General features: G+C 38.7%; 1 protein-coding gene across 3 annotated transcripts in view; it reads right to left on the bottom strand.

Annotated features, from left to right (window-relative positions):
- Fgf13 (fibroblast growth factor 13) overlaps positions 1-8,859 on the bottom strand; it is a 675,218-nt gene that overhangs the window by 360,936 nt on the left and 305,423 nt on the right. The gene's annotated exons all lie outside the window — the stretch shown is intronic.

Genomic DNA, 8,859 nt, shown 5'->3' with positions numbered 1-8,859 from the left:
GCCCGAGGGGCTGGGAGAGGGTCCGGCCCACGCTGCACCTGGGCTGGGACTCGGGAGGAGACTATTATTCATTAAGTGAGCAACCTGTTCTCATTGTGGGCATCAAAAGGTTCTAGAGCTATGCATCCCAATATTCCTGTCACATTTTCTGAGCTCTTGGTCTGCATTGAGGGTCCGTTTAGGCCGCTGCCAAAGTCCAGCATTGAATGTGTAGTAGGGTTTGCCCTTCTAGTCTTATAGGCTGTGTCCAGCTCATCCACCTCAGTATGACTGGCACCCTACATGTAGCAGACAACATGGCAGCTGAGTCCTGTAATGCTGTCTTGATCTCAGTATTTCTGGAGCTTCTAAATATGAATTTCTATGAAAAAAATCATGTAATCTACATACCACTAGAGCTTCATTATTTGACTTATTGGGAAATGCATCTGTGAAAAATGAAAAATGTTGTTAAGAGTGACCGCTGGATGTGCTCCACATGGTTAATTTGCAAGACATGTGAATAGTAACTCACAGCCATCAGGATAAAAGAAAGAAAACCTAAACTCTAAATGGATCTTCCCTATGATTCTCTCTAGTGGGACTGGAAATGAAGCATCATTTTCACAAGGCTCATCACAGTAAAGGGGATAAGGACTTCAAGAGTGAACTTCACTAGTGTGAGTAACTGTACCTTTTTCACCCTTCTGGAGCAAAGTGTGACAGGATAACATGAAGGTTTCTAGTCTGCCTAAGTGAACCTTTTCAAGAGCAATGTGACCTGAGACACTCTATAAAGAGACCTCTGAAATCTTTCATGGAAAAGACAGGAGGCTGGGTACAAATTCAGGACTGAGAATTAGCCAAGGTTATTTGATAATTCTACCATGTATTTTGATTGCATTCCCATATAAAATCCTTGGGAGGTATTATGTTCATATTGTACTGACTCATCAGGCAAATATTCATGGAATGCCTTCATGTGCAGACAAATAAGTTCAGTGTGATAAGAAACTAAGCCAGAGTCACGTAACCATTAAGTGGCAGAACCAGACATTGAATATGTATATATGTGAATCTTAAACCTATGCCCTTTCCACAGGGCTACACTCCCACCATAGCTTCTAGTATGTCCTCTCTTATCTAAAAGATCTGTGCCCAACAACAATATCAATTGTTGCTTCCTCCTTCCAACTTCCACACTAAAAATCCCATATCATCAAATCAAAGTCTACAACACTGTAGGAAGCTTTTAGACTTAAAGCTTGTAAAAACTACAGATGTGGAAAAGAGGTCTGAGATGAAGAACTGCTGTATGACCTTGAGCCAATTATTTTACCTTTAAATCTTCATCTCCTCACCCTTTGTTAAAAGATGGTAAGATAAATGATTCGCCACAAAGATCATAGAATGTCATGATGGGAATCCAGAATTATTTTCATATTTCAATATGCATGAGGAAAATTAATTGTAAAGATTTCTAACTAACATCAGGCTGGTCCAAGGTCAACTTGACCATCTAGGGTCTTTGTTTGGATAAGAATTGTACCCACTTACAGTGGTCAACCTTATGATTTCAAGCTGATCAGATTCTCTAATGGACAGTCATTGGTGGCACTCAGCAACAAATAATGGGAAAGGATTTATGATATTATGAAGTTCATTTGTTTGGTAGGCCTGATCTTTCAAAATATGGCATATAATAGTATGGGGTCTTCCACTTCACTGGCAGTGTCAGAAATTGTTGACCTGAGTCCCCTACAGCTCAATGTAACAGCATGGCTTTATTTCTTATATTTTGTTTTTATACTTTTCTGCTGGATAGTTAAGATTAAAGTAAAGCAGGACCTATGCAACAAGAGTTGTAGCTTTTGGGTCTGATAAGGTCAGTGAAATCCCCTCAGGATTTATCCTGAGATCCTGTACCTCAGATTGTAAAACCTTTGTCAGTGTCAGCCATGTGGATGAGTCACGGCCATTGCTTGGCCAATGTGCTGTCTGTGAAAGCCTGAGAGAATGTTTTCTCTCCATGTGACTCTCCTTAGGCAAACTCTATGTCATCGATCACTTTCCTCTTTGGCCTATATAGGAATAAATTAATTAAAGCTGCCATTGGTGAAGAAAACTTCTGGCACAACTAGACTAGATCATCTCTAAGAATATTCCCAGCTAAAAATCCCTCCAACACTCCTGAGCAGCTAATAGATCATAGGCTGCACCGTAGAGCCAGGTAACCTAATTTCAGGATGGAAGGTGTAAAAGCAGCCTTAGTATGGCTGTTGACTTCAACTATGCCTGAATATTAAATTCACTTATTGGCTAACGTGCAGTCATAACTTTCCCACTGGTATTATTCTATTGAGAAAACAGCTACTCTAAAAGTTGATAAACAGGCACTTTCTATTACACAACCCCCATCATGCAAATAAAACAGCCATTTTGAACTTGAAATGACCCACACACCCTTCCATCCCTCTCAGGCCATGTGGTGAATGTCCACCATCCATCCTCTGTGCAGATTTTTTCTCATTTGACCTCCCATGGAAGATAGTCATCACCATTGCTCTATGTGCTCTGATCATCTTTGTGGTGAGTGAGCTGAGGTGAGGTTTTCAGCACAGAGAAATGGGCTACACCAGGAGGAGCCAGAGTAGAATAGCAAGGAGAGTCTAGCAAAAAGTAGATACCTGTAGGCAGAACCTGCAGAAATCTACGAAGGACCTGTAGCATACCCAATGGCTTGGTGGTTTCACTTACTGTATCTTTTATCTAAAATGGTCCTTGTCTTTGCTTTGCAACTGGAGGCTAGGGTCCATGTGTTGACCCTTTTCCAACATGACACAAAGTGGCAACATCAACATGATTTATCTAAGGACAACTCCTTTCTCCTCCAGCACAGATGCTAACCTCTACCACGTTGCATGATGAAAGCTAGTAACAGGAGCTCAATGTCTCCTCATCATACATGCAAAGTGTCTGAAGGAAGTCAGTTTAGTTCAGCACTCCCACCTGTTTGAATGTACTGTTGAATCCTAGGGGAATGGAGGTGCCTACCCAAGGGCTCTATATTACAATGCTTAACACCATTTGCCAGTCAACGAACCTGACTGCCCATTGTCAGGAAAGTATCCAGAAGCTAAGTCTTATCTTGGTGAGTATTTTTTTTCCAATTAAATGCTTATCCATACATAAAATATAATATATACATGGCAAAAGATTCAACATGTTAGAAAGATAGGAGGCTAGACCTAGATTTGTAGTGTGAATGAGAAAAGAAGATATTCTCTGTACACTGATACTATCTTTGGACTGGGCCCCACAGAAGAGCTGAGGTTATACCATATGCTTTCCAATCAATTTTAAATTATGTCCTAATTCAATGATGTAGACAAGTTGACAATTTAATTTTTTCAGGTGCATATTCCATTGCATTTTCCAATATTTTCATTTCTTTTTGTCAACCTATTTTGTAAGCAATAGATTCTTTTTTTAAAATTTTTTATTTATTTGAGAGAGAGAGAGAGAGAGAGAGAGAGAGAGAGAGAGAGAGAGAGAGAGAGGGGTGTGTGTGTGGCCAGCTCAGCCCACCAGGGGGCGGGGCTGGCTGGCATGTGGTGCTGGGGGATTGAACCGCGGTCCCTGATGCCTTGCCAAGCTTGTTCCAAGTAGGTGCTTTAGACCACTGAGCCATCTCTCCAGCCCCATGTAAGCAATAGATTCTAGCAAGCTGCAACTTTCAAATAATAGCTGAAACAATTCAGTTTTCTGAATGTAAAGAATATAGTTGGTCCGAAACAATTGCTTGGATCTAGGTTGGATGGCTGACTTTCTGGCACTACTAATTGTGTGAGTTTGGAAAAGTTATTTAAAAGAGTCAAGCCTCAGTTTGCCCTTTGGTAAGGTGTATGTAATAATCACTTTATGGTAGAACTACCCTGAGAATTACAGTGATGCAAAGTCAGTACTCAACATGTGAATAATGTTTACTATACAGTAGCTACTCTCTATGAATTAAGTGCAAAAGAAAAACTTTAGGATGCAAAGTATACCATGGACCGAATCCACTAACTGTTCTGCTTCACAGAGCCCAGGGTGAAAAAAGTCCCTATCTTGATTGACATCTTCTAGAGACTTGAAATTAATAAGCAATTATGAATGGCTACAATCTACTTACAAAATTTTCCAGAGTGATAAAATGTGCAGCAGTTGAAACTGAATGAACAAAGAATCTTGGACTTACAAAGAATAATTTAGCAAGCAGGTCAGGGGTGATCAAAAGATTTGAATATCTGTTCTGACTTGATTTAATCTTTTTAAACTTCAATTTCTGTATCTGGAAAATAGATGTAACAATTCCTTACTAATCACTTCATATGTTTTTGTGGAAAATCAACCGAGATATAAAAGGTCTGTGTAAACTAAAGAATTCAACAGTAAGAATTTAATGATTATCTCCACCATCATCAGTTTTAAATGGCCCTCCAATCTTCTGTAATGTCTTTTTTCTGTCTCTGCAACTGCTCACACCCCCTTCCTCTGTAAAGAATTGGTCCTCACGAACTGTGCCATGTGATAGGCAAAAGTGTATCACTAAATGTGTCACAATCATGGAAAATGTTCATAAAACTGCAACAATACTGACTTTTCCGGATTCTGGAGTTTGGGAACAAAACTACATAAGAAACAATACACAGAAACAGATCATTTTTGCTACTGCAAAGCAATGCATTGTGACAAAGTGTTCTGGAGCTTGATTGCAGAGGCCATAGAACAAAGCTGAATCATTTCATTATACCAGTATGGCAGAAAAGGCTCTCTGCACCAGCACTCCCAATGTTTTTTCACTGTATAATTAACTACTTTGCTGTCACGATTTTCTGATTTTTCAGTTGTGAAGTTTACATGACAAGCTCAGAAACAGAGGCAGAAAGTGAGACAATACTCAAAAGAATGCACTGTCAAGTATGGGTATATGATAAATCAATGGTGGCAAACCTGTGTCATGCATGTCACAGCCAGTTGTTGGCATACTGAAAGCCTTAAAACGTTGCCGTCACTATGTTAAATGGGCATACAAATAAAGTGTGAACATCTAGGAACACATAGAATCATTTTAACAAAATGGATTGACATGAAACTTTTCAATTCCAAATAAAAGATGCAGTGGGAAAATACGCATTTCCAGTTGGATTTATAGTTAAATATTTAACTCATTTTGTGTCCTTGAGCTAAGTACTTTGGCTTCTCTGAATGCTATTGTCCTAATCTAATACAGAGGAAGAAGTACATAAAAATATTATTATAGTGCCTGATTCATGATGTATGTTCATGAAGTATTAATTTTCTGTGATTTGTTAATTCATTTGCTTCTCCTGTGATAAAAATATTCTTGTGGAATGCAATTGCTATGTCTTGTGTATAGCTGTCTCCCTAAAACCTCATGCAGTCTTGGGGTGGCTTCTGGAGTTAGAGATTGATTACTGTGGGTGTAGATTCTGCACCTGCCCTGAGACAGGTAATTTGAATTACAATGTAAGGAGGGAAGAGAAGCTAGCTGCTTGAGCTGCTGCTACCTCTCCCTTTCTCTCTTGCTCTTTGCCTTGGCCATGAAATGTTGTGCTCTGCCTTATGCCAGTCTGCCTTGGATCCAGCTGAGTATGGACTGAAACCTCCAGTAACTGTGAGCTAAATAAACCTTTTCTTCCTTCAATTTGGGTGCTGGGTTTTTTTCTCAGCAATGAGAGAAGAGTAACTAAGACAGAAACTGGGAAATTTCTGTACATAATCTATGAGTTAAAAGTCCAAACATCAGAGCATTTAATCAATATGTGTTTACCCAAGACTAAATAATAAACTTATCATAAGGAAATTGCACAGCAATTTGGTTCTGGTTAAAAAAATCTACCACAAGACTGTTACGGAAATGAACTGTAATTGCTCCAAATGCATATGTTGAAGTCCTAACCCCTACAGTACCTCAGAAGGTGGCTATCTGTGGAAAGAGTAGCTTTAAAAATGTAATTACGGTAAAATGAAGTCAATATGGATGAGGCCCCAAGCCAATATCACAAGTGTCTGTATAAAAGGAAGAAATTTGGACCCGGATATGTGTGTGTAGATAGAAAAGCCCATGGGAAGACAGAGAAAAGCAGCTGGCCATTTATAAGCCAAGGAGAGAGACTGCAGGAAAACATTAACTCTGCTGACAACACTTTGTATCTCAGATTTCTAGCATCCAGAATTGTGAGGAAATGGGCTCTACACTGATAGAGGAGGAAGGTATGTGTAAATGCTTATGAACCTTCCCCCATTCACAAGAGCACAAGTCAAAGCCTACAAACCCTTCAGTGTGATTTCACATTTAGGTTTACTCTCACATAAATCTTATGCACGGGCTGAAAGGAGATGATGTACCAAAAGTGAAAAGATGATGTTACTCTTGATCTTTGTAATAATGAGAACTGGTAGGGGTGGAAAATGAAGCTACAAGCAAAGAGAACTCAGGGCAGGAGCACAGTTTAAGCTACTACTTGAGGGCAGGTAGTGTAGGCACCCGGGGTTGGAAAAAACATCCTCCAGGAAGATGAGATCTTTAGGAAGGCATCCTGGAACAAGAAAGCTAAGAATACCAGGTGGTAGAACTTTGGTTTGATCGTCACACACAGCTAAGTGTAGAGATGCTCTGTTGTCATACACAGTAGAGAACTCTAATTTCCAAATTTCTGCATGTGTATTTAGTCAGTATAAAAATCCATTCCAGATCTGATATCTGTATAGGTAAGGAGCTAATAGAAATCTTCATATAGTCTACAGGGTCCTCAGGGTCTCACTACTAGATCAGACTCATAGTGATTCACCTGTTCACAGCCTCTCAAGAGCTGGCACTACAGGTACATGCCACCAAGCCCAGTCTCAATTGCCATCTCAGCATGCCCTGGGGGTGAGGCAACATGGCAGGCCTGAGGATGGAACACCTGGACCCTGTGCTTTACTCTGCTGAGCTACTTGGCTGGAGCTTAGAAATCTTCATTCTTTATATATTAGTTTTCTACATTGTGCCTGGAACTTCTAGAAAAATGGGCTACTGATATGCTCATATTCACCACTCTTATCTCTACTATTAACAGCTACCATAGTCTGTTGTATAGTGTACCAAGTTGATTGCATACCTATTTATGCCCTGTCCTGTTCCTAAAGAAGTAAAAACAGAATGAGCAATATTATTACAAAGTTTAGGCAGAGTGGGAGAGCATTGGTAAATCACTTCAGAGAGATAAAGTAAAATGTTAACATAACCCTGTTTGTTAGGCATTATTATTTCCATTACACTAATAAAGAAATCCAGTACCTGGGCCAGGATTATAATCAAAATTGCTTTCGTACCAAAGTTTGTAAACTTTCTACTATGGTAGATGGGTGGAAGAGCTCTTGGGACATTCTATACTTGAACCTGACCTTGAAGAAAGTTGCAGTGGTTTCCTGGCATTTTCATAGCAAATCACATAAAGCAATTTACTGAAAAAAAATCACAATTTTTTTTGTTCTAGGGTGGAAACCTGATAGAAAGGTAGCATCAGTTTCCTTCTGAAGGTGCTAGAGAAGACTTTTTCCTTGTCTCACCTTAGCTTACAGGGGCTGCCCACAATCCCTCACAGTAGTTGGCTTGTCAATGTACCATTAATTCCGTGCCTTCATCATCACACAGCTTTCTCAACTGGATATCTGTGATTTTGTGATTCCACATGAATTCTTCACATGATCAGTCACTGGATTAGGGCCCATTCAAATCTATTATAATTTGGTTTAACTATTTCCATGTACAAAGACCCTATTCCTTCACATATCCTTCACATTCCCTGCAAGGGAACCTAAATGTTGAGCAAACACTACTCAACTCAGCAACGATGCATACACTTTTATCAGACAATTATTGGGTGGAACAGATTCATAGAGATGTAGAAATAAATAGAAAAATTATGAGGAGGATGAGAAATGGTTCTGAGAGGCAATGAAAGAGGTCAGGTTATATAGATAAATTCAGCCCAGAGTATGAAGAGCCTAGAATAGTTCTCATTAGGATAACATCAATAGATACGTTTTTTTGTGTGTCTGGAATAAAGTTTTCAACCCTTTCAAAAGGCAAAGGAATGCTCAGCTAAAACTATTATGTGTTTTATTCCTTATATTCACCATGAAAACAGAAAACAATTCACCTGAACTGTCCTTTCACTCCTCTCTCCACAATAAGATGAAATATATAGACAAAACAGCACATTTTTCTCCATTATATAGAATCATCGAAATGTGTTTTTCCATCATTTAGACTTGACAAATAATCAAGGATTCTCCTGTACGATTCGGAGCTCCACTCAATAAATGCATAATATGCAAAATGACCTCACATAGCAAATAGATATATTATGTGAATACGGTTTTCAAACACAGTGGGAGAAATTCATTTAAAAATGATCCTTAATCGCTTTTAGGATGTAACTTCTTTGAAACCCATTACCTCACTTTATTTTGTTATTGTATATAGAAATAATACTATATTGCTATGACTATGAGGCTAACAAATACATATCCTTCTTGAGACCTACTATGTGCCACAGAGTATTCATATTCTAGGAAACACAAAATATTCTTCAGTTCTTATTTAAACACAATTTTATAGATTGTATTTTATAGATGTTAGAATTAACATTTATAATACTAAAATATCACATCCACATATTCAAGTTCCATGCTTTTTTCATCTCAATTTCCCTGCCCTTTTAACTGCTGATCTTTGAATTAAAAACCTTCTAAACATCTGTATTTACCCACATTTAACTAACACACCACAGTTTTGGAAAAACATTGCATGTGTTCTTTTTTTTT

The sequence above is a fragment of the Octodon degus genome, unplaced genomic scaffold (assembly GCF_000260255.1).
Source record: "Octodon degus isolate 3935 unplaced genomic scaffold, OctDeg1.0 scaffold00110, whole genome shotgun sequence".
In the NCBI taxonomy this organism is placed as follows: Eukaryota; Metazoa; Chordata; class Mammalia; order Rodentia; family Octodontidae; genus Octodon; species Octodon degus.
Note: the sequence above shows the minus strand (reverse complement) of the source record. Positions and strands in the feature narration are given on the sequence as shown.